General features: G+C 40.4%; 11 non-coding genes across 11 annotated transcripts; all 11 read right to left on the bottom strand.

Moving 5' to 3' along the window:
- Window positions 1–1640: 1640 nt before the first annotated feature.
- On the bottom strand, window positions 1641–1858 carry LOC142142215 (small nucleolar RNA U3). Its single transcript, XR_012689141.1, has one exon. It is a non-coding gene; the product is annotated as a small nucleolar RNA U3 (small nucleolar RNA).
- A 1936-nt stretch (window positions 1859–3794) lies between these two features.
- LOC142142214 (small nucleolar RNA U3) lies at window positions 3795–4012 on the bottom strand. Its single transcript, XR_012689140.1, has one exon. It is a non-coding gene; the product is annotated as a small nucleolar RNA U3 (small nucleolar RNA).
- Window positions 4013–5948: 1936 nt separating this feature from the next.
- LOC142142213 (small nucleolar RNA U3) lies at window positions 5949–6166 on the bottom strand. The gene has a single exon (XR_012689139.1). It is a non-coding gene; the product is annotated as a small nucleolar RNA U3 (small nucleolar RNA).
- A 1936-nt stretch (window positions 6167–8102) lies between these two features.
- On the bottom strand, window positions 8103–8320 carry LOC142142212 (small nucleolar RNA U3). Its single transcript, XR_012689138.1, has one exon. It is a non-coding gene; the product is annotated as a small nucleolar RNA U3 (small nucleolar RNA).
- A 1936-nt stretch (window positions 8321–10256) lies between these two features.
- Window positions 10257–10474, bottom strand: LOC142142210 (small nucleolar RNA U3). Its single transcript, XR_012689137.1, has one exon. It is a non-coding gene; the product is annotated as a small nucleolar RNA U3 (small nucleolar RNA).
- A 1936-nt stretch (window positions 10475–12410) lies between these two features.
- On the bottom strand, window positions 12411–12628 carry LOC142142209 (small nucleolar RNA U3). The gene has a single exon (XR_012689136.1). It is a non-coding gene; the product is annotated as a small nucleolar RNA U3 (small nucleolar RNA).
- Window positions 12629–14564: 1936 nt separating this feature from the next.
- On the bottom strand, window positions 14565–14782 carry LOC142142070 (small nucleolar RNA U3). The gene has a single exon (XR_012689012.1). It is a non-coding gene; the product is annotated as a small nucleolar RNA U3 (small nucleolar RNA).
- Window positions 14783–16718: 1936 nt separating this feature from the next.
- Window positions 16719–16936, bottom strand: LOC142142069 (small nucleolar RNA U3). Its single transcript, XR_012689011.1, has one exon. It is a non-coding gene; the product is annotated as a small nucleolar RNA U3 (small nucleolar RNA).
- A 1936-nt stretch (window positions 16937–18872) lies between these two features.
- Window positions 18873–19082, bottom strand: LOC142142225 (small nucleolar RNA U3). Its single transcript, XR_012689150.1, has one exon. It is a non-coding gene; the product is annotated as a small nucleolar RNA U3 (small nucleolar RNA).
- A 1936-nt stretch (window positions 19083–21018) lies between these two features.
- Window positions 21019–21236, bottom strand: LOC142142208 (small nucleolar RNA U3). The gene has a single exon (XR_012689135.1). It is a non-coding gene; the product is annotated as a small nucleolar RNA U3 (small nucleolar RNA).
- A 1936-nt stretch (window positions 21237–23172) lies between these two features.
- Window positions 23173–23390, bottom strand: LOC142142207 (small nucleolar RNA U3). Its single transcript, XR_012689134.1, has one exon. It is a non-coding gene; the product is annotated as a small nucleolar RNA U3 (small nucleolar RNA).
- Window positions 23391–24674: the final 1284 nt, after the last annotated feature.

Genomic DNA, 24674 nt, shown 5'->3' with positions numbered 1-24674 from the left:
CATACTACTCACAGTGGTCGCATAATCTATTCAGCTGTAGTACAATATTCTATGAATGAATGAAGTGGCCGCCTATGCACAGACTACATATGGTGTCTACCATGGCAGCCCCCCCCACACACACACTGGGTAAACACAAAACAAAAACAGAAAAGTTAAAATAAAACTTGAAGAAGCAAAAAAAATATAAAAAAGTTGGTGATCTGCAGTGCAGCCCGGGCAGGGGCAGGCTGGGTTCGGGGGCCGGGAGGCATCTCCCCCTTGGGTCGGTCCCATAGAGGGCTACTTTGGGCTGGGTCACTGGGCCACCTGCATTTTTTTCCTTTAAAAGGTTCCTAATTGGCTGCTGAATCGAGTCTTGTCCCCTTAGCTAAAATTTGCCAGCCCTCCCCTGGGCCCTGGTATTTAGTACCCTACCCCCCATCAGCATCCCTGGTCATATCTTGTTCCTAATGTCTTGAATTGTACCAGAAAGTATGAATGATTATGTTTTACGGTGTATTGTGCTTACAGCTTCGCTGCAACGTAATACATTTGAACGTAATGTATTGTATGTTTTCTGTACCTTTATACAAAATAAAGATACATATTCAATCAAAAATTGTAAATCAATATTTGGCAGGTGTGGGTCTCAAATTGTTTGAAATTATCCAAAAACAAATTCCGGTACAATTACAATGAAATACAGATCCGAATTAAAATAGTAAGCACTAAAAACATTCATAATGGGAAAGAAAACTATGTATGGGCTGGAAGCTTGTGAGAAGGGCCCTTTAACCTCTCATACAAGTAACGCCATCATACTCCCAACAAGCAGAGGCGTGCAAACAATGCAACATAAAATGTTTTGATAACCTAATACCAACAAATTGCTTCCCCAGTTACATTTTTTTTTATTTTTTTTATTTCCTCTTATATATTGAAAGCCTGGGATCATGCTTTTGGGTCACTGAGCGCAAAAAATGTGTAAAAACACAAAAAAGTGCACAGGGTGCGGAACATCAAGCCCTCCTTAAAAGTGGCAGGTCCCCTTTATCACCAACACCAAAAGGGGTCTTTTGGCCCCCCTTCACCGCAAAGCTCGGTGGTGTCCCTTTAGCCCTGGGTTTTGTCGAAGGTTTCCCCAGGGCAACTGAACTTTTGCCGCCCCCTTGAAAAGGGGAACCTCAGGCCACACCTCTACCCTAGATTGTGGTGAGGAGCTCATAGGGTCATCTGCACCCACCAATCTGTAAAATTCAAAAACAACAGTTGAGGTGACAAACCAAAGAGATGAATAAATAAGTAAGTGCAGAGCAAGTATGGCCCCAGTCTAATGGCCAGGCTATTACAAAAATATGCTGTAAAAGAAATATTGGAAAAAACATGGTCCTCGTCTTACTCTATCAACAAGGTTTCCCATTCCTCAATGATTTTTAGATATCTTTGGCTCACTACAACAGAAGCACATAACCCAGGTTCTCTCAGCTGCACCAATCTCAGGCCAGATGACCAAAGTAGCTTGTCCTTATTAAGAAAACCATTTCTAATATCATAAGACAGAACTTTACAAAAACAACAGCAAAGCAAATCCAGCTATACTGAAATCTCAGCTTAAGTTCTTTCATAACATTCTCTGTTGTTGACAATTCAGAAACCCAACCACTCAGCTGGTGATTTGACTCCTCTACTTTTCCACAAAGGAGAAGAGAAACAGTCATCAAAAGCAGATAGTAGCTACCATAAAGCAGCACTACAAGCTCACTTCACACTCAAGAGAAATCATTAAAACTATTCCTCATGGTTGGTGAGTCTGTACACTTTAGAGCACATTTCCAAATGTATAAACTATAGAAATGATCCCTGAAAGTATAGTCTTAACAAACTACTCTTCCATTAAGACACCAGCTGACATGGCAGCCTTTTTAATATTATAGCGATTTTTAACGTTTTTCGTGTTGAATTTCTAGTTTTATTTTTTGGATGGTGATAAAGAATACTGCATTTATATTTAGAACCAACAATGTTCTCAACTGAATTTAATGAATATTTTGTTCTACTTTTGAGCACTCATTTGCTTATTTGTCATGGTGAAGTCGGAAGGGGATTTAGCTACTATCTTACAGACATGAAGTGCAGGGAGCCTATGCGGTCCTTCCATAGATGGCCACATGGCATACTACTCACAGTGGTCGCATAATCTATTCAGCTGTAGTACAATATTCTATGAATGAATGATGTGGCCGCCTATGCACAGACTACATATGGTGTCTACCATGGCAGCCCCCCACACACACACACTGGGTAAACACAAAACAAAAACAGAAAAGTTAAAATAAAACTTGAAGAAGCAAAAAAAATATAAAAAAGTTGGTGATCTGCAGTGCAGCCCGGGCAGGGGCAGGCTGGGTTCGGGGGCCGGGAGGCATCTCCCCCTTGGGTCGGTCCCATAGAGGGCTACTTTGGGCTGGGTCACTGGGCCACCTGCATTTTTTTCCTTTAAAAGGTTCCTAATTGGCTGCTGAATCGAGTCTTGTCCCCTTAGCTAAAATTTGCCAGCCCTCCCCTGGGCCCTGGTATTTAGTACCCTACCCCCCATCAGCATCCCTGGTCATATCTTGTTCCTAATGTCTTGAATTGTACCAGAAAGTATGAATGATTATGTTTTACGGTGTATTGTGCTTACAGCTTCGCTGCAACGTAATACATTTGAACGTAATGTATTGTATGTTTTCTGTACCTTTATACAAAATAAAGATACATATTCAATCAAAAATTGTAAATCAATATTTGGCAGGTGTGGGTCTCAAATTGTTTGAAATTATCCAAAAACAAATTCCGGTACAATTACAATGAAATACAGATCCGAATTAAAATAGTAAGAACTAAAAACATTCATAATGGGAAAGAAAACTATGTATGGGCTGGAAGCTTGTGAGAAGGGCCCTTTAACCTCTCATACAAGTAACGCCATCATACTCCCAACAAGCAGAGGCGTGCAAACAATGCAACATAAAATGTTTTGATAACCTAATACCAACAAATTGCTTCCCCAGTTACATTTTTTTTTATTTTTTTTATTTCCTCTTATATATTGAAAGCCTGGGATCATGCTTTTGGGTCACTGAGCGCAAAAAATGTGTAAAAACACAAAAAAGTGCACAGGGTGCGGAACATCAAGCCCTCCTTAAAAGTGGCAGGTCCCCTTTATCACCAACACCAAAAGGGGTCTTTTGGCCCCCCTTCACCGCAAAGCTCGGTGGTGTCCCTTTAGCCCTGGGTTTTGTCGAAGGTTTCCCCAGGGCAACTGAACTTTTGCCGCCCCCTTGAAAAGGGGAACCTCAGGCCACACCTCTACCCTAGATTGTGGTGAGGAGCTCATAGGGTCATCTGCACCCACCAATCTGTAAAATTCAAAAACAACAGTTGAGGTGACAAACCAAAGAGATGAATAAATAAGTAAGTGCAGAGCAAGTATGGCCCCAGTCTAATGGCCAGGCTATTACAAAAATATGCTGTAAAAGAAATATTGGAAAAAACATGGTCCTCGTCTTACTCTATCAACAAGGTTTCCCATTCCTCAATGATTTTTAGATATCTTTGGCTCACTACAACAGAAGCACATAACCCAGGTTCTCTCAGCTGCACCAATCTCAGGCCAGATGACCAAAGTAGCTTGTCCTTATTAAGAAAACCATTTCTAATATCATAAGACAGAACTTTACAAAAGCAACAGCAAAGCAAATCCAGCTATACTGAAATCTCAGCTTAAGTTCTTTCATAACATTCTCTGTTGTTGACAATTCAGAAACCCAACCACTCAGCTGGTGATTTGACTCCTCTACTTTTCCACAAAGGAGAAGAGAAACAGTCATCAAAAGCAGATAGTAGCTACCATAAAGCAGCACTACAAGCTCACTTCACACTCAAGAGAAATCATTAAAACTATTCCTCATGGTTGGTGAGTCTGTACACTTTAGAGCACATTTCCAAATGTATAAACTATAGAAATGATCCCTGAAAGTATAGTCTTAACAAACTACTCTTCCATTAAGACACCAGCTGACATGGCAGCCTTTTTAATATTATAGCGATTTTTAACGTTTTCCGTGTTGAATTTCTAGTTTTATTTTTTGGATGGTGATAAAGAATACTGCATTTATATTTAGAACCAACAATGTTCTCAACTGAATTTAATGAATATTTTGTTCTACTTTTGAGCACTCATTTGCTTATTTGTCATGGTGAAGTCGGAAGGGGATTTAGCTACTATCTTACAGACATGAAGTGCAGGGAGCCTATGCGGTCCTTCCATAGATGGCCACATGGCATACTACTCACAGTGGTCGCATAATCTATTCAGCTGTAGTACAATATTCTATGAATGAATGATGTGGCCGCCTATGCACAGACTACATATGGTGTCTACCATGGCAGCCCCCCACACACACACACTGGGTAAACACAAAACAAAAACAGAAAAGTTAAAATAAAACTTGAAGAAGCAAAAAAAATATAAAAAAGTTGGTGATCTGCAGTGCAGCCCGGGCAGGGGCAGGCTGGGTTCGGGGGCCGGGAGGCATCTCCCCCTTGGGTCGGTCCCATAGAGGGCTACTTTGGGCTGGGTCACTGGGCCACCTGCATTTTTTTCCTTTAAAAGGTTCCTAATTGGCTGCTGAATCGAGTCTTGTCCCCTTAGCTAAAATTTGCCAGCCCTCCCCTGGGCCCTGGTATTTAGTACCCTACCCCCCATCAGCATCCCTGGTCATATCTTGTTCCTAATGTCTTGAATTGTACCAGAAAGTATGAATGATTATGTTTTACGGTGTATTGTGCTTACAGCTTCGCTGCAACGTAATACATTTGAACGTAATGTATTGTATGTTTTCTGTACCTTTATACAAAATAAAGATACATATTCAATCAAAAATTGTAAATCAATATTTGGCAGGTGTGGGTCTCAAATTGTTTGAAATTATCCAAAAACAAATTCCGGTACAATTACAATGAAATACAGATCCGAATTAAAATAGTAAGAACTAAAAACATTCATAATGGGAAAGAAAACTATGTATGGGCTGGAAGCTTGTGAGAAGGGCCCTTTAACCTCTCATACAAGTAACGCCATCATACTCCCAACAAGCAGAGGCGTGCAAACAATGCAACATAAAATGTTTTGATAACCTAATACCAACAAATTGCTTCCCCAGTTACATTTTTTTTTATTTTTTTTATTTCCTCTTATATATTGAAAGCCTGGGATCATGCTTTTGGGTCACTGAGCGCAAAAAATGTGTAAAAACACAAAAAAGTGCACAGGGTGCGGAACATCAAGCCCTCCTTAAAAGTGGCAGGTCCCCTTTATCTCCAACACCAAAAGGGGTCTTTTGGCCCCCCTTCACCGCAAAGCTCGGTGGTGTCCCTTTAGCCCTGGGTTTTGTCGAAGGTTTCCCCAGGGCAACTGAACTTTTGCCGCCCCCTTGAAAAGGGGAACCTCAGGCCACACCTCTACCCTAGATTGTGGTGAGGAGCTCATAGGGTCATCTGCACCCACCAATCTGTAAAATTCAAAAACAACAGTTGAGGTGACAAACCAAAGAGATGAATAAATAAGTAAGTGCAGAGCAAGTATGGCCCCAGTCTAATGGCCAGGCTATTACAAAAATATGCTGTAAAAGAAATATTGGAAAAAACATGGTCCTCGTCTTACTCTATCAACAAGGTTTCCCATTCCTCAATGATTTTTAGATATCTTTGGCTCACTACAACAGAAGCACATAACCCAGGTTCTCTCAGCTGCACCAATCTCAGGCCAGATGACCAAAGTAGCTTGTCCTTATTAAGAAAACCATTTCTAATATCATAAGACAGAACTTTACAAAAACAACAGCAAAGCAAATCCAGCTATACTGAAATCTCAGCTTAAGTTCTTTCATAACATTCTCTGTTGTTGACAATTCAGAAACCCAACCACTCAGCTGGTGATTTGACTCCTCTACTTTTCCACAAAGGAGAAGAGAAACAGTCATCAAAAGCAGATAGTAGCTACCATAAAGCAGCACTACAAGCTCACTTCACACTCAAGAGAAATCATTAAAACTATTCCTCATGGTTGGTGAGTCTGTACACTTTAGAGCACATTTCCAAATGTATAAACTATAGAAATGATCCCTGAAAGTATAGTCTTAACAAACTACTCTTCCATTAAGACACCAGCTGACATGGCAGCCTTTTTAATATTATAGCGATTTTTAACGTTTTCCGTGTTGAATTTCTAGTTTTATTTTTTGGATGGTGATAAAGATTACTGCATTTATATTTAGAACCAACAATGTTCTCAACTGAATTTAATGAATATTTTGTTCTACTTTTGAGCACTCATTTGCTTATTTGTCATGGTGAAGTCGGAAGGGGATTTAGCTACTATCTTACAGACATGAAGTGCAGGGAGCCTATGCGGTCCTTCCATAGATGGCCACATGGCATACTACTCACAGTGGTCGCATAATCTATTCAGCTGTAGTACAATATTCTATGAATGAATGAAGTGGCCGCCTATGCACAGACTACATATGGTGTCTACCATGGCAGCCCCCCCCACACACACACTGGGTAAACACAAAACAAAAACAGAAAAGTTAAAATAAAACTTGAAGAAGCAAAAAAAATATAAAAAAGTTGGTGATCTGCAGTGCAGCCCGGGCAGGGGCAGGCTGGGTTCGGGGGCCGGGAGGCATCTCCCCCTTGGGTCGGTCCCATAGAGGGCTACTTTGGGCTGGGTCACTGGGCCACCTGCATTTTTTTCCTTTAAAAGGTTCCTAATTGGCTGCTGAATCGAGTCTTGTCCCCTTAGCTAAAATTTGCCAGCCCTCCCCTGGGCCCTGGTATTTAGTACCCTACCCCCCATCAGCATCCCTGGTCATATCTTGTTCCTAATGTCTTGAATTGTACCAGAAAGTATGAATGATTATGTTTTACGGTGTATTGTGCTTACAGCTTCGCTGCAACGTAATACATTTGAACGTAATGTATTGTATGTTTTCTGTACCTTTATACAAAATAAAGATACATATTCAATCAAAAATTGTAAATCAATATTTGGCAGGTGTGGGTCTCAAATTGTTTGAAATTATCCAAAAACAAATTCCGGTACAATTACAATGAAATACAGATCCGAATTAAAATAGTAAGCACTAAAAACATTCATAATGGGAAAGAAAACTATGTATGGGCTGGAAGCTTGTGAGAAGGGCCCTTTAACCTCTCATACAAGTAACGCCATCATACTCCCAACAAGCAGAGGCGTGCAAACAATGCAACATAAAATGTTTTGATAACCTAATACCAACAAATTGCTTCCCCAGTTACATTTTTTTTTATTTTTTTTATTTCCTCTTATATATTGAAAGCCTGGGATCATGCTTTTGGGTCACTGAGCGCAAAAAATGTGTAAAAACACAAAAAAGTGCACAGGGTGCGGAACATCAAGCCCTCCTTAAAAGTGGCAGGTCCCCTTTATCACCAACACCAAAAGGGGTCTTTTGGCCCCCCTTCACCGCAAAGCTCGGTGGTGTCCCTTTAGCCCTGGGTTTTGTCGAAGGTTTCCCCAGGGCAACTGAACTTTTGCCGCCCCCTTGAAAAGGGGAACCTCAGGCCACACCTCTACCCTAGATTGTGGTGAGGAGCTCATAGGGTCATCTGCACCCACCAATCTGTAAAATTCAAAAACAACAGTTGAGGTGACAAACCAAAGAGATGAATAAATAAGTAAGTGCAGAGCAAGTATGGCCCCAGTCTAATGGCCAGGCTATTACAAAAATATGCTGTAAAAGAAATATTGGAAAAAACATGGTCCTCGTCTTACTCTATCAACAAGGTTTCCCATTCCTCAATGATTTTTAGATATCTTTGGCTCACTACAACAGAAGCACATAACCCAGGTTCTCTCAGCTGCACCAATCTCAGGCCAGATGACCAAAGTAGCTTGTCCTTATTAAGAAAACCATTTCTAATATCATAAGACAGAACTTTACAAAAACAACAGCAAAGCAAATCCAGCTATACTGAAATCTCAGCTTAAGTTCTTTCATAACATTCTCTGTTGTTGACAATTCAGAAACCCAACCACTCAGCTGGTGATTTGACTCCTCTACTTTTCCACAAAGGAGAAGAGAAACAGTCATCAAAAGCAGATAGTAGCTACCATAAAGCAGCACTACAAGCTCACTTCACACTCAAGAGAAATCATTAAAACTATTCCTCATGGTTGGTGAGTCTGTACACTTTAGAGCACATTTCCAAATGTATAAACTATAGAAATGATCCCTGAAAGTATAGTCTTAACAAACTACTCTTCCATTAAGACACCAGCTGACATGGCAGCCTTTTTAATATTATAGCGATTTTTAACGTTTTTCGTGTTGAATTTCTAGTTTTATTTTTTGGATGGTGATAAAGAATACTGCATTTATATTTAGAACCAACAATGTTCTCAACTGAATTTAATGAATATTTTGTTCTACTTTTGAGCACTCATTTGCTTATTTGTCATGGTGAAGTCGGAAGGGGATTTAGCTACTATCTTACAGACATGAAGTGCAGGGAGCCTATGCGGTCCTTCCATAGATGGCCACATGGCATACTACTCACAGTGGTCGCATAATCTATTCAGCTGTAGTACAATATTCTATGAATGAATGATGTGGCCGCCTATGCACAGACTACATATGGTGTCTACCATGGCAGCCCCCCACACACACACACTGGGTAAACACAAAACAAAAACAGAAAAGTTAAAATAAAACTTGAAGAAGCAAAAAAAATATAAAAAAGTTGGTGATCTGCAGTGCAGCCCGGGCAGGGGCAGGCTGGGTTCGGGGGCCGGGAGGCATCTCCCCCTTGGGTCGGTCCCATAGAGGGCTACTTTGGGCTGGGTCACTGGGCCACCTGCATTTTTTTCCTTTAAAAGGTTCCTAATTGGCTGCTGAATCGAGTCTTGTCCCCTTAGCTAAAATTTGCCAGCCCTCCCCTGGGCCCTGGTATTTAGTACCCTACCCCCCATCAGCATCCCTGGTCATATCTTGTTCCTAATGTCTTGAATTGTACCAGAAAGTATGAATGATTATGTTTTACGGTGTATTGTGCTTACAGCTTCGCTGCAACGTAATACATTTGAACGTAATGTATTGTATGTTTTCTGTACCTTTATACAAAATAAAGATACATATTCAATCAAAAATTGTAAATCAATATTTGGCAGGTGTGGGTCTCAAATTGTTTGAAATTATCCAAAAACAAATTCCGGTACAATTACAATGAAATACAGATCCGAATTAAAATAGTAAGAACTAAAAACATTCATAATGGGAAAGAAAACTATGTATGGGCTGGAAGCTTGTGAGAAGGGCCCTTTAACCTCTCATACAAGTAACGCCATCATACTCCCAACAAGCAGAGGCGTGCAAACAATGCAACATAAAATGTTTTGATAACCTAATACCAACAAATTGCTTCCCCAGTTACATTTTTTTTTATTTTTTTTATTTCCTCTTATATATTGAAAGCCTGGGATCATGCTTTTGGGTCACTGAGCGCAAAAAATGTGTAAAAACACAAAAAAGTGCACAGGGTGCGGAACATCAAGCCCTCCTTAAAAGTGGCAGGTCCCCTTTATCACCAACACCAAAAGGGGTCTTTTGGCCCCCCTTCACCGCAAAGCTCGGTGGTGTCCCTTTAGCCCTGGGTTTTGTCGAAGGTTTCCCCAGGGCAACTGAACTTTTGCCGCCCCCTTGAAAAGGGGAACCTCAGGCCACACCTCTACCCTAGATTGTGGTGAGGAGCTCATAGGGTCATCTGCACCCACCAATCTGTAAAATTCAAAAACAACAGTTGAGGTGACAAACCAAAGAGATGAATAAATAAGTAAGTGCAGAGCAAGTATGGCCCCAGTCTAATGGCCAGGCTATTACAAAAATATGCTGTAAAAGAAATATTGGAAAAAACATGGTCCTCGTCTTACTCTATCAACAAGGTTTCCCATTCCTCAATGATTTTTAGATATCTTTGGCTCACTACAACAGAAGCACATAACCCAGGTTCTCTCAGCTGCACCAATCTCAGGCCAGATGACCAAAGTAGCTTGTCCTTATTAAGAAAACCATTTCTAATATCATAAGACAGAACTTTACAAAAGCAACAGCAAAGCAAATCCAGCTATACTGAAATCTCAGCTTAAGTTCTTTCATAACATTCTCTGTTGTTGACAATTCAGAAACCCAACCACTCAGCTGGTGATTTGACTCCTCTACTTTTCCACAAAGGAGAAGAGAAACAGTCATCAAAAGCAGATAGTAGCTACCATAAAGCAGCACTACAAGCTCACTTCACACTCAAGAGAAATCATTAAAACTATTCCTCATGGTTGGTGAGTCTGTACACTTTAGAGCACATTTCCAAATGTATAAACTATAGAAATGATCCCTGAAAGTATAGTCTTAACAAACTACTCTTCCATTAAGACACCAGCTGACATGGCAGCCTTTTTAATATTATAGCGATTTTTAACGTTTTCCGTGTTGAATTTCTAGTTTTATTTTTTGGATGGTGATAAAGAATACTGCATTTATATTTAGAACCAACAATGTTCTCAACTGAATTTAATGAATATTTTGTTCTACTTTTGAGCACTCATTTGCTTATTTGTCATGGTGAAGTCGGAAGGGGATTTAGCTACTATCTTACAGACATGAAGTGCAGGGAGCCTATGCGGTCCTTCCATAGATGGCCACATGGCATACTACTCACAGTGGTCGCATAATCTATTCAGCTGTAGTACAATATTCTATGAATGAATGATGTGGCCGCCTATGCACAGACTACATATGGTGTCTACCATGGCAGCCCCCCACACACACACACTGGGTAAACACAAAACAAAAACAGAAAAGTTAAAATAAAACTTGAAGAAGCAAAAAAAATATAAAAAAGTTGGTGATCTGCAGTGCAGCCCGGGCAGGGGCAGGCTGGGTTCGGGGGCCGGGAGGCATCTCCCCCTTGGGTCGGTCCCATAGAGGGCTACTTTGGGCTGGGTCACTGGGCCACCTGCATTTTTTTCCTTTAAAAGGTTCCTAATTGGCTGCTGAATCGAGTCTTGTCCCCTTAGCTAAAATTTGCCAGCCCTCCCCTGGGCCCTGGTATTTAGTACCCTACCCCCCATCAGCATCCCTGGTCATATCTTGTTCCTAATGTCTTGAATTGTACCAGAAAGTATGAATGATTATGTTTTACGGTGTATTGTGCTTACAGCTTCGCTGCAACGTAATACATTTGAACGTAATGTATTGTATGTTTTCTGTACCTTTATACAAAATAAAGATACATATTCAATCAAAAATTGTAAATCAATATTTGGCAGGTGTGGGTCTCAAATTGTTTGAAATTATCCAAAAACAAATTCCGGTACAATTACAATGAAATACAGATCCGAATTAAAATAGTAAGAACTAAAAACATTCATAATGGGAAAGAAAACTATGTATGGGCTGGAAGCTTGTGAGAAGGGCCCTTTAACCTCTCATACAAGTAACGCCATCATACTCCCAACAAGCAGAGGCGTGCAAACAATGCAACATAAAATGTTTTGATAACCTAATACCAACAAATTGCTTCCCCAGTTACATTTTTTTTTATTTTTTTTATTTCCTCTTATATATTGAAAGCCTGGGATCATGCTTTTGGGTCACTGAGCGCAAAAAATGTGTAAAAACACAAAAAAGTGCACAGGGTGCGGAAAATCAAGCCCTCCTTAAAAGTGGCAGGTCCCCTTTATCACCAACACCAAAAGGGGTCTTTTGGCCCCCCTTCACCGCAAAGCTCGGTGGTGTCCCTTTAGCCCTGGGTTTTGTCGAAGGTTTCCCCAGGGCAACTGAACTTTTGCCGCCCCCTTGAAAAGGGGAACCTCAGGCCACACCTCTACCCTAGATTGTGGTGAGGAGCTCATAGGGTCATCTGCACCCACCAATCTGTAAAATTCAAAAACAACAGTTGAGGTGACAAACCAAAGAGATGAATAAATAAGTAAGTGCAGAGCAAGTATAGCCCCAGTCTAATGGCCAGGCTATTACAAAAATATGCTGTAAAAGAAATATTGGAAAAAACATGGTCCTCGTCTTACTCTATCAACAAGGTTTCCCATTCCTCAATGATTTTTAGATATCTTTGGCTCACTACAACAGAAGCACATAACCCAGGTTCTCTCAGCTGCACCAATCTCAGGCCAGATGACCAAAGTAGCTTGTCCTTATTAAGAAAACCATTTCTAATATCATAAGACAGAACTTTACAAAAACAACAGCAAAGCAAATCCAGCTATACTGAAATCTCAGCTTAAGTTCTTTCATAACATTCTCTGTTGTTGACAATTCAGAAACCCAACCACTCAGCTGGTGATTTGACTCCTCTACTTTTCCACAAAGGAGAAGAGAAACAGTCATCAAAAGCAGATAGTAGCTACCATAAAGCAGCACTACAAGCTCACTTCACACTCAAGAGAAATCATTAAAACTATTCCTCATGGTTGGTGAGTCTGTACACTTTAGAGCACATTTCCAAATGTATAAACTATAGAAATGATCCCTGAAAGTATAGTCTTAACAAACTACTCTTCCATTAAGACACCAGCTGACATGGCAGCCTTTTTAATATTATAGCGATTTTTAACGTTTTTCGTGTTGAATTTCTAGTTTTATTTTTTGGATGGTGATAAAGAATACTGCATTTATATTTAGAACCAACAATGTTCTCAACTGAATTTAATGAATATTTTGTTCTACTTTTGAGCACTCATTTGCTTATTTGTCATGGTGAAGTCGGAAGGGGATTTAGCTACTATCTTACAGACATGAAGTGCAGGGAGCCTATGCGGTCCTTCCATAGATGGCCACATGGCATACTACTCACAGTGGTCGCATAATCTATTCAGCTGTAGTACAATATTCTATGAATGAATGATGTGGCCGCCTATGCACAGACTACATATGGTGTCTACCATGGCAGCCCCCCACACACGCACACTGGGTAAACACAAAACAAAAACAGAAAAGTTAAAATAAAACTTGAAGAAGCAAAAAAAATATAAAAAAGTTGGTGATCTGCAGTGCAGCCCGGGCAGGGGCAGGCTGGGTTCGGGGGCCGGGAGGCATCTCCCCCTTGGGTCGGTCCCATAGAGGGCTACTTTGGGCTGGGTCACTGGGCCACCTGCATTTTTTTCCTTTAAAAGGTTCCTAATTGGCTGCTGAATCGAGTCTTGTCCCCTTAGCTAAAATTTGCCAGCCCTCCCCTGGGCCCTGGTAGTTAGTACCCTACCCCCCATCAGCATCCCTGGTCATATCTTGTTCCTAATGTCTTGAATTGTACCAGAAAGTATGAATGATTATGTTTTACGGTGTATTGTGCTTACAGCTTCGCTGCAACGTAATACATTTGAACGTAATGTATTGTATGTTTTCTGTACCTTTATACAAAATAAAGATACATATTCAATCAAAAATTGTAAATCAATATTTGGCAGGTGTGGGTCTCAAATTGTTTGAAATTATCCAAAAACAAATTCCGGTACAATTACAATGAAATACAGATCCGAATTAAAATAGTAAGAACTAAAAACATTCATAATGGGAAAGAAAACTATGTATGGGCTGGAAGCTTGTGAGAAGGGCCCTTTAACCTCTCATACAAGTAACGCCATCATACTCCCAACAAGCAGAGGCGTGCAAACAATGCAACATAAAATGTTTTGATAACCTAATACCAACAAATTGCTTCCCCAGTTACATTTTTTTTTATTTTTTTTATTTCCTCTTATATATTGAAAGCCTGGGATCATGCTTTTGGGTCACTGAGCGCAAAAAATGTGTAAAAACACAAAAAAGTGCACAGGGTGCGGAACATCAAGCCCTCCTTAAAAGTGGCAGGTCCCCTTTATCTCCAACACCAAAAGGGGTCTTTTGGCCCCCCTTCACCGCAAAGCTCGGTGGTGTCCCTTTAGCCCTGGGTTTTGTCGAAGGTTTCCCCAGGGCAACTGAACTTTTGCCGCCCCCTTGAAAAGGGGAACCTCAGGCCACACCTCTACCCTAGATTGTGGTGAGGAGCTCATAGGGTCATCTGCACCCACCAATCTGTAAAATTTAAAAACAACAGTTGAGGTGACAAACCAAAGAGATGAATAAATAAGTAAGTGCAGAGCAAGTATGGCCCCAGTCTAATGGACAGGCTATTACAAAAATATGCTGTAAAAGAAATATTGGAAAAAACATGGTCCTCGTCTTACTCTATCAACAAGGTTTCCCATTCCTCAATGATTTTTAGATATCTTTGGCTCACTACAACAGAAGCACATAACCCAGGTTCTCTCAGCTGCACCAATCTCAGGCCAGATGACCAAAGTAGCTTGTCCTTATTAAGAAAACCATTTCTAATATCATAAGACAGAACTTTACAAAAACAACAGCAAAGCAAATCCAGCTATACTGAAATCTCGGCTTAAGTTCTTTCATAACATTCTCTGTTGTTGACAATTCAGAAACCCAACCACTCAGCTGGTGATTTCACTCCTCTACTCTTCCACAAAGGAAAAGAGAAACAGTCATCAAAAGCAGATAGTAGCTACCATAAAGTAGCACTACAAGCTCACTTCACACTCAAGAGAAATCATTAAAACTCTTCCTCATGGTTGGTGAGTCTGTACACTTTAGAGCACATTTCCAAATGTATAAACTATAGAAATGATCCCTGAAAGTATAGTCTTAACAAACTACTCTTCCATTAAGACACCAGCTGACATGGCAGCCTTTTTAATATTATAGCGATTTTTAACGTTTTTCGTTTTGAATTTCTAGTTTTATTTTTTGGATGGTGATAAAGAATACTGCATTTATATTTAGAACCAACAATGTTCTCAACTGAATTTAATGAATATTTTGTTCTACTTTTGAGCACTCATTTGCTTATTTGTCATGGTGAAGTCGGAAGGGGATTTAGCTACTATCTTACAGACATGAAGTGCAGGGAGCCTATGCGGTCCTTCCATAGATGGCCACATGGCATACTACTCACAGTGGTCGCATAATCTATTCAGCTGTAGTACAATATTCTATGAATGAATGATGTGGCCGCCTATGCACAGACTACATATGGTGTCTACCATGGCAGCCCCCCACACACACACACTGGGTAAACACAAAACAAAAACAGAAAAGTTAAAATAAAACTTGAAGAAGCAAAAAAAATATAAAAAAGTTGGTGATCTGCAGTGCAGCCCGGGCAGGGGCAGGCTGGGTTCGGGGGCCGGGAGGCATCTCCCCCTTGGGTCGGTCCCATAGAGGGCTACTTTGGGCTGGGTCACTGGGCCACCTGCATTTTTTTCCTTTAAAAGGTTCCTAATTGGCTGCTGAATCGAGTCTTGTCCCCTTAGCTAAAATTTGCCAGCCCTCCCCTGGGCCCTGGTATTTAGTACCCTACCCCCCATCAGCATCCCTGGTCATATCTTGTTCCTAATGTCTTGAATTGTACCAGAAAGTATGAATGATTATGTTTTACGGTGTATTGTGCTTACAGCTTCGCTGCAACGTAATACATTTGAACGTAATGTATTGTATGTTTTCTGTACCTTTATACAAAATAAAGATACATATTCAATCAAAAATTGTAAATCAATATTTGGCAGGTGTGGGTCTCAAATTGTTTGAAATTATCCAAAAACAAATTCCGGTACAATTACAATGAAATACAGATCCGAATTAAAATAGTAAGAACTAAAAACATTCATAATGGGAAAGAAAACTATGTATGGGCTGGAAGCTTGTGAGAAGGGCCCTTTAACCTCTCATACAAGTAACGCCATCATACTCCCAACAAGCAGAGGCGTGCAAACAATGCAACATAAAATGTTTTGATAACCTAATACCAACAAATTGCTTCCCCAGTTACATTTTTTTTTATTTTTTTTATTTCCTCTTATATATTGAAAGCCTGGGATCATGCTTTTGGGTCACTGAGCGCAAAAAATGTGTAAAAACACAAAAAAGTGCACAGGGTGCGGAACATCAAGCCCTCCTTAAAAGTGGCAGGTCCCCTTTATCTCCAACACCAAAAGGGGTCTTTTGGCCCCCCTTCACCGCAAAGCTCGGTGGTGTCCCTTTAGCCCTGGGTTTTGTCGAAGGTTTCCCCAGGGCAACTGAACTTTTGCCGCCCCCTTGAAAAGGGGAACCTCAGGCCACACCTCTACCCTAGATTGTGGTGAGGAGCTCATAGGGTCATCTGCACCCACCAATCTGTAAAATTTAAAAACAACAGTTGAGGTGACAAACCAAAGAGATGAATAAATAAGTAAGTGCAGAGCAAGTATGGCCCCAGTCTAATGGACAGGCTATTACAAAAATATGCTGTAAAAGAAATATTGGAAAAAACATGGTCCTCGTCTTACTCTATCAACAAGGTTTCCCATTCCTCAATGATTTTTAGATATCTTTGGCTCACTACAACAGAAGCACATAACCCAGGTTCTCTCAGCTGCACCAATCTCAGGCCAGATGACCAAAGTAGCTTGTCCTTATTAAGAAAACCATTTCTAATATCATAAGACAGAACTTTACAAAAACAACAGCAAAGCAAATCCAGCTATACTGAAATCTCGGCTTAAGTTCTTTCATAACATTCTCTGTTGTTGACAATTCAGAAACCCAACCACTCAGCTGGTGATTTCACTCCTCTACTCTTCCACAAAGGAAAAGAGAAACAGTCATCAAAAGCAGATAGTAGCTACCATAAAGTAGCACTACAAGCTCACTTCACACTCAAGAGAAATCATTAAAACTCTTCCTCATGGTTGGTGAGTCTGTACACTTTAGAGCACATTTCCAAATGTATAAACTATAGAAATGATCCCTGAAAGTATAGTCTTAACAAACTACTCTTCCATTAAGACACCAGCTGACATGGCAGCCTTTTTAATATTATAGCGATTTTTAACGTTTTTCGTTTTGAATTTCTAGTTTTATTTTTTGGATGGTGATAAAGAATACTGCATTTATATTTAGAACCAACAATGTTCTCAACTGAATTTAATGAATATTTTGTTCTACTTTTGAGCACTCATTTGCTTATTTGTCATGGTGAAGTCGGAAGGGGATTTAGCTACTATCTTACAGACATGAAGTGCAGGGAGCCTATGCGGTCCTTCCATAGATGGCCACATGGCATACTACTCACAGTGGTCGCATAATCTATTCAGCTGTAGTACAATATTCTATGAATGAATGATGTGGCCGCCTATGCACAGACTACATATGGTGTCTACCATGGCAGCCCCCCACACACACACACTGGGTAAACACAAAACAAAAACAGAAAAGTTAAAATAAAACTTGAAGAAGCAAAAAAAATATAAAAAAGTTGGTGATCTGCAGTGCAGCCCGGGCAGGGGCAGGCTGGGTTCGGGGGCCGGGAGGCATCTCCCCCTTGGGTCGGTCCCATAGAGGGCTACTTTGGGCTGGGTCACTGGGCCACCTGCATTTTTTTCCTTTAAAAGGTTCCTAATTGGCTGCTGAATCGAGTCTTGTCCCCTTAGCTAAAATTTGCCAGCCCTCCCCTGGGCCCTGGTATTTAGTACCCTACCCCCCATCAGCATCCCTGGTCATATCTTGTTCCTAATGTCTTGAATTGTACCAGAAAGTATGAATGATTATGTTTTACGGTGTATTGTGCTTACAGCTTCGCTGCAACGTAATACATTTGAACGTAATGTATTGTATGTTTTCTGTACCTTTATACAAAATAAAGATACATATTCAATCAAAAATTGTAAATCAATATTTGGCAGGTGTGGGTCTCAAATTGTTTGAAATTATCCAAAAACAAATTCCGGTACAATTACAATGAAATACAGATCCGAATTAAAATAGTAAGAACTAAAAACATTCATAATGGGAAAGAAAACTATGTATGGGCTGGAAGCTTGTGAGAAGGGCCCTTTAACCTCTCATACAAGTAACGCCATCATACTCCCAACAAGCAGAGGCGTGCAAACAATGCAACATAAAATGTTTTGATAACCTAATACCAACAAATTGCTTCCCCAGTTACATTTTTTTTTATTTTTTTTATTTCCTCTTATATATTGAAAGCCTGGGATCATGCTTTTGGGTCACTGAGCGCAAAAAATGTGTAAAAACACAAAAAAGTGCACAGGGTGCGGAACATCAAGCCCTCCTTAAAAGTGGCAGGTCCCCTTTATCACCAACACCAAAAGGGGTCTTTTGGCCCCCCTTCACCGCAAAGCTCGGTGGTGTCCCTTTAGCCCTGGGTTTTGTCGAAGGTTTCCCCAGGGCAACTGAACTTTTGCCGCCCCCTTGAAAAGGGGAACCTCAGGCCACACCTCTACCCTAGATTGTGGTGAGGAGCTCATAGGGTCATCTGCACCCACCAATCTGTAAAATTTAAAAACAACAGTTGAGGTGACAAACCAAAGAGATGAATAAATAAGTAAGTGCAGAGCAAGTATGGCCCCAGTCTAATGGCCAGGCTATTACAAAAATATGCTGTAAAAGAAATATTGGAAAAAACATGGTCCTCGTCTTACTCTATCAACAAGGTTTCCCATTCCTCAATGATTTTTAGATATCTTTGGCTCACTACAACAGAAGCACATAACCCAGGTTCTCTCAGCTGCACCAATCTCAGGCCAGATGACCAAAGTAGCTTGTCCTTATTAAGAAAACCATTTCTAATATCATAAGACAGAACTTTACAAAAACAACAGCAAAGCAAATCCAGCTATACTGAAATCTCAGCTTAAGTTCTTTCATAACATTCTCTGTTGTTGACAATTCAGAAACCCAACCACTCAGCTGGTGATTTCACTCCTCCACAAAGGAAAAGAGAAACAGTCATCAAAAGCAGATAGTAGCTACCATAAAGCAGCACTACAAGCTCACTTCACACTCAAGAGAAATCATTAAAACTCTTCCTCATGGTTGGTGAGTCTGTACACTTTAGAGCACATTTCCAAATGTATAAACTATAGAAATGATCCCTGAAAGTATAGTCTTAACAAACTACTCTTCCATTAAGACACCAGCTGACATGGCAGCCTTTTTAATATTATAGCGATTTTTAACGTTTTCCGTGTTGAATTTCTAGTTTTATTTTTTGGATGGTGATAAAGATTACTGCATTTATATTTAGAACCAACAATGTTCTCAACTGAATTTAATGAATATTTTGTTCTACTTTTGAGCACTCATTTGCTTATTTGTCATGGTGAAGTCGGAAGGGGATTTAGCTACTATCTTACAGACATGAAGTGCAGGGAGCCTATGCGGTCCTTCCATAGATGGCCAAATGGCATACTACTCACAGTGGTCGCATAATCTATTCAGCTGTAGTACAATATTCTATGAATGAATGATGTGGCCGCCTATGCACAGACTACATATGGTGTCTACCATGGCAGCCCCCCACACACACACACTGGGTAAACACAAAACAAAAACAGAAAAGTTAAAATAAAACTTGAAGAAGCAAAAAAAATATAAAAAAGTTGGTGATCTGCAGTGCAGCCCGGGCAGGGGCAGGCTGGGTTCGGGGGCCGGGAGGCATCTCCCCCTTGGGTCGGTCCCATAGAGGGCTACTTTGGGCTGGGTCACTGGGCCACCTGCATTTTTTTCCTTTAAAAGGTTCCTAATTGGCTGCTGAATCGAGTCTTGTCCCCTTAGCTAAAATTTGCCAGCCCTCCCCTGGGCCCTGGTATTTAGTACCCTACCCCCCATCAGCATCCCTGGTCATATCTTGTTCCTAATGTCTTGAATTGTACCAGAAAGTATGAATGATTATGTTTTACGGTGTATTGTGCTTACAGCTTCGCTGCAACGTAATACATTTGAACGTAATGTATTGTATGTTTTCTGTACCTTTATACAAAATAAAGATACATATTCAATCAAAAATTGTAAATCAATATTTGGCAGGTGTGGGTCTCAAATTGTTTGAAATTATCCAAAAACAAATTCCGGTACAATTACAATGAAATACAGATCCGAATTAAAATAGTAAGCACTAAAAACATTCATAATGGGAAAGAAAACTATGTATGGGCTGGAAGCTTGTGAGAAGGGCCCTTTAACCTCTCATACAAGTAACGCCATCATACTCCCAACAAGCAGAGGCGTGCAAACAATGCAACATAAAATGTTTTGATAACCTAATACCAACAAATTGCTTCCCCAGTTACATTTTTTTTTATTTTTTTTATTTCCTCTTATATATTGAAAGCCTGGGATCATGCTTTTGGGTCACTGAGCGCAAAAAATGTGTAAAAACACAAAAAAGTGCACAGGGTGCGGAACATCAAGCCCTCCTTAAAAGTGGCAGGTCCCCTTTATCACCAACACCAAAAGGGGTCTTTTGGCCCCCCTTCACCGCAAAGCTCGGTGGTGTCCCTTTAGCCCTGGGTTTTGTCGAAGGTTTCCCCAGGGCAACTGAACTTTTGCCGCCCCCTTGAAAAGGGGAACCTCAGGCCACACCTCTACCCTAGATTGTGGTGAGGAGCTCATAGGGTCATCTGCACCCACCAATCTGTAAAATTCAAAAACAACAGTTGAGGTGACAAACCAAAGAGATGAATAAATAAGTAAGTGCAGAGCAAGTATGGCCCCAGTCTAATGGCCAGGCTATTACAAAAATATGCTGTAAAAGAAATATTGGAAAAAACATGGTCCTCGTCTTACTCTATCAACAAGGTTTCCCATTCCTCAATGATTTTTAGATATCTTTGGCTCACTACAACAGAAGCACATAACCCAGGTTCTCTCAGCTGCACCAATCTCAGGCCAGATGACCAAAGTAGCTTGTCCTTATTAAGAAAACCATTTCTAATATCATAAGACAGAACTTTACAAAAACAACAGCAAAGCAAATCCAGCTATACTGAAATCTCAGCTTAAGTTCTTTCATAACATTCTCTGTTGTTGACAATTCAGAAACCCAACCACTCAGCTGGTGATTTGACTCCTCTACTTTTCCACAAAGGAGAAGAGAAACAGTCATCAAAAGCAGATAGTAGCTACCATAAAGCAGCACTACAAGCTCACTTCACACTCAAGAGAAATCATTAAAACTATTCCTCATGGTTGGTGAGTCTGTACACTTTAGAGCACATTTCCAAATGTATAAACTATAGAAATGATCCCTGAAAGTATAGTCTTAACAAACTACTCTTCCATTAAGACACCAGCTGACATGGCAGCCTTTTTAATATTATAGCGATTTTTAACGTTTTTCGTGTTGAATTTCTAGTTTTATTTTTTGGATGGTGATAAAGAATACTGCATTTATATTTAGAACCAACAATGTTCTCAACTGAATTTAATGAATATTTTGTTCTACTTTTGAGCACTCATTTGCTTATTTGTCATGGTGAAGTCGGAAGGGGATTTAGCTACTATCTTACAGACATGAAGTGCAGGGAGCCTATGCGGTCCTTCCATAGATGGCCACATGGCATACTACTCACAGTGGTCGCATAATCTATTCAGCTGTAGTACAATATTCTATGAATGAATGATGTGGCCGCCTATGCACAGACTACATATGGTGTCTACCATGGCAGCCCCCCACACACACACACTGGGTAAACACAAAACAAAAACAGAAAAGTTAAAATAAAACTTGAAGAAGCAAAAAAAATATAAAAAAGTTGGTGATCTGCAGTGCAGCCCGGGCAGGGGCAGGCTGGGTTCGGGGGCCGGGAGGCATCTCCCCCTTGGGTCGGTCCCATAGAGGGCTACTTTGGGCTGGGTCACTGGGCCACCTGCATTTTTTTCCTTTAAAAGGTTCCTAATTGGCTGCTGAATCGAGTCTTGTCCCCTTAGCTAAAATTTGCCAGCCCTCCCCTGGGCCCTGGTATTTAGTACCCTACCCCCCATCAGCATCCCTGGTCATATCTTGTTCCTAATGTCTTGAATTGTACCAGAAAGTATGAATGATTATGTTTTACGGTGTATTGTGCTTACAGCTTCGCTGCAACGTAATACATTTGAACGTAATGTATTGTATGTTTTCTGTACCTTTATACAAAATAAAGATACATATTCAATCAAAAATTGTAAATCAATATTTGGCAGGTGTGGGTCTCAAATTGTTTGAAATTATCCAAAAACAAATTCCGGTACAATTACAATGAAATACAGATCCGAATTAAAATAGTAAGAACTAAAAACATTCATAATGGGAAAGAAAACTATGTATGGGCTGGAAGCTTGTGAGAAGGGCCCTTTAACCTCTCATACAAGTAACGCCATCATACTCCCAACAAGCAGAGGCGTGCAAACAATGCAACATAAAATGTTTTGATAACCTAATACCAACAAATTGCTTCCCCAGTTACATTTTTTTTTATTTTTTTTATTTCCTCTTATATATTGAAAGCCTGGGATCATGCTTTTGGGTCACTGAGCGCAAAAAATGTGTAAAAACACAAAAAAGTGCACAGGGTGCGGAACATCAAGCCCTCCTTAAAAGTGGCAGGTCCCCTTTATCACCAACACCAAAAGGGGTCTTTTGGCCCCCCTTCACCGCAAAGCTCGGTGGTGTCCCTTTAGCCCTGGGTTTTGTCGAAGGTTTCCCCAGGGCAACTGAACTTTTGCCGCCCCCTTGAAAAGGGGAACCTCAGGCCACACCTCTACCCTAGATTGTGGTGAGGAGCTCATAGGGTCATCTGCACCCACCAATCTGTAAAATTCAAAAACAACAGTTGAGGTGACAAACCAAAGAGATGAATAAATAAGTAAGTGCAGAGCAAGTATGGCCCCAGTCTAATGGCCAGGCTATTACAAAAATATGCTGTAAAAGAAATATTGGAAAAAACATGGTCCTCGTCTTACTCTATCAACAAGGTTTCCCATTCCTCAATGATTTTTAGATATCTTTGGCTCACTACAACAGAAGCACATAACCCAGGTTCTCTCAGCTGCACCAATCTCAGGCCAGATGACCAAAGTAGCTTGTCCTTATTAAGAAAACCATTTCTAATATCATAAGACAGAACTTTACAAAAACAACAGCAAAGCAAATCCAGCTATACTGAAATCTCAGCTTAAGTTCTTTCATAACATTCTCTGTTGTTGACAATTCAGAAACCCAACCACTCAGCTGGTGATTTGACTCCTCTACTTTTCCACAAAGGAGAAGAGAAACAGTCATCAAAAGCAGATAGTAGCTACCATAAAGCAGCACTACAAGCTCACTTCACACTCAAGAGAAATCATTAAAACTATTCCTCATGGTTGGTGAGTCTGTACACTTTAGAGCACATTTCCAAATGTATAAACTATAGAAATGATCCCTGAAAGTATAGTCTTAACAAACTACTCTTCCATTAAGACACCAGCTGACATGGCAGCCTTTTTAATATTATAGCGATTTTTAACGTTTTCCGTGTTGAATTTCTAGTTTTATTTTTTGGATGGTGATAAAGAATACTGCATTTATATTTAGAACCAACAATGTTCTCAACTGAATTTAATGAATATTTTGTTCTACTTTTGAGCACTCATTTGCTTATTTGTCACGGTGAAGTCGGAAGGGGATTTAGCTACTATCTTACAGACATGAAGTGCAGGGAGCCTATGCGGTCCTTCCATAGATGGCCACATGGCATACTACTCACAGTGGTCGCATAATCTATTCAGCTGTAGTACAATATTCTATGAATGAATGATGTGGCCGCCTATGCACAGACTACATATGGTGTCTACCATGGCAGCCCCCCACACACGCACACTGGGTAAACACAAAACAAAAACAGAAAAGTTAAAATAAAACTTGAAGAAGCAAAAAAAATATAAAAAAGTTGGTGATCTGCAGTGCAGCCCGGGCAGGGGCAGGCTGGGTTCGGGGGCCGGGAGGCATCTCCCCCTTGGGTCGGTCCCATAGAGGGCTACTTTGGGCTGGGTCACTGGGCCACCTGCATTTTTTTCCTTTAAAAGGTTCCTAATTGGCTGCTGAATCGAGTCTTGTCCCCTTAGCTAAAATTTGCCAGCCCTCCCCTGGGCCCTGGTAGTTAGTACCCTACCCCCCATCAGCATCCCTGGTCATATCTTGTTCCTAATGTCTTGAATTGTACCAGAAAGTATGAATGATTATGTTTTACGGTGTATTGTGCTTACAGCTTCGCTGCAACGTAATACATTTGAACGTAATGTATTGTATGTTTTCTGTACCTTTATACAAAATAAAGATACATATTCAATCAAAAATTGTAAATCAATATTTGGCAGGTGTGGGTCTCAAATTGTTTGAAATTATCCAAAAACAAATTCCGGTACAATTACAATGAAATACAGATCCGAATTAAAATAGTAAGAACTAAAAACATTCATAATGGGAAAGAAAACTATGTATGGGCTGGAAGCTTGTGAGAAGGGCCCTTTAACCTCTCATACAAGTAACGCCATCATACTCCCAACAAGCAGAGGCGTGCAAACAATGCAACATAAAATGTTTTGATAACCTAATACCAACAAATTGCTTCCCCAGTTACATTTTTTTTTATTTTTTTTATTTCCTCTTATATATTGAAAGCCTGGGATCATGCTTTTGGGTCACTGAGCGCAAAAAATGTGTAAAAACACAAAAAAGTGCAC

The sequence above is a fragment of the Mixophyes fleayi genome, chromosome 2, assembly GCF_038048845.1.
Source record: "Mixophyes fleayi isolate aMixFle1 chromosome 2, aMixFle1.hap1, whole genome shotgun sequence".
NCBI classification, from domain to species: Eukaryota; Metazoa; Chordata; class Amphibia; order Anura; family Limnodynastidae; genus Mixophyes; species Mixophyes fleayi.
Note: the sequence above shows the minus strand (reverse complement) of the source record. Positions and strands in the feature narration are given on the sequence as shown.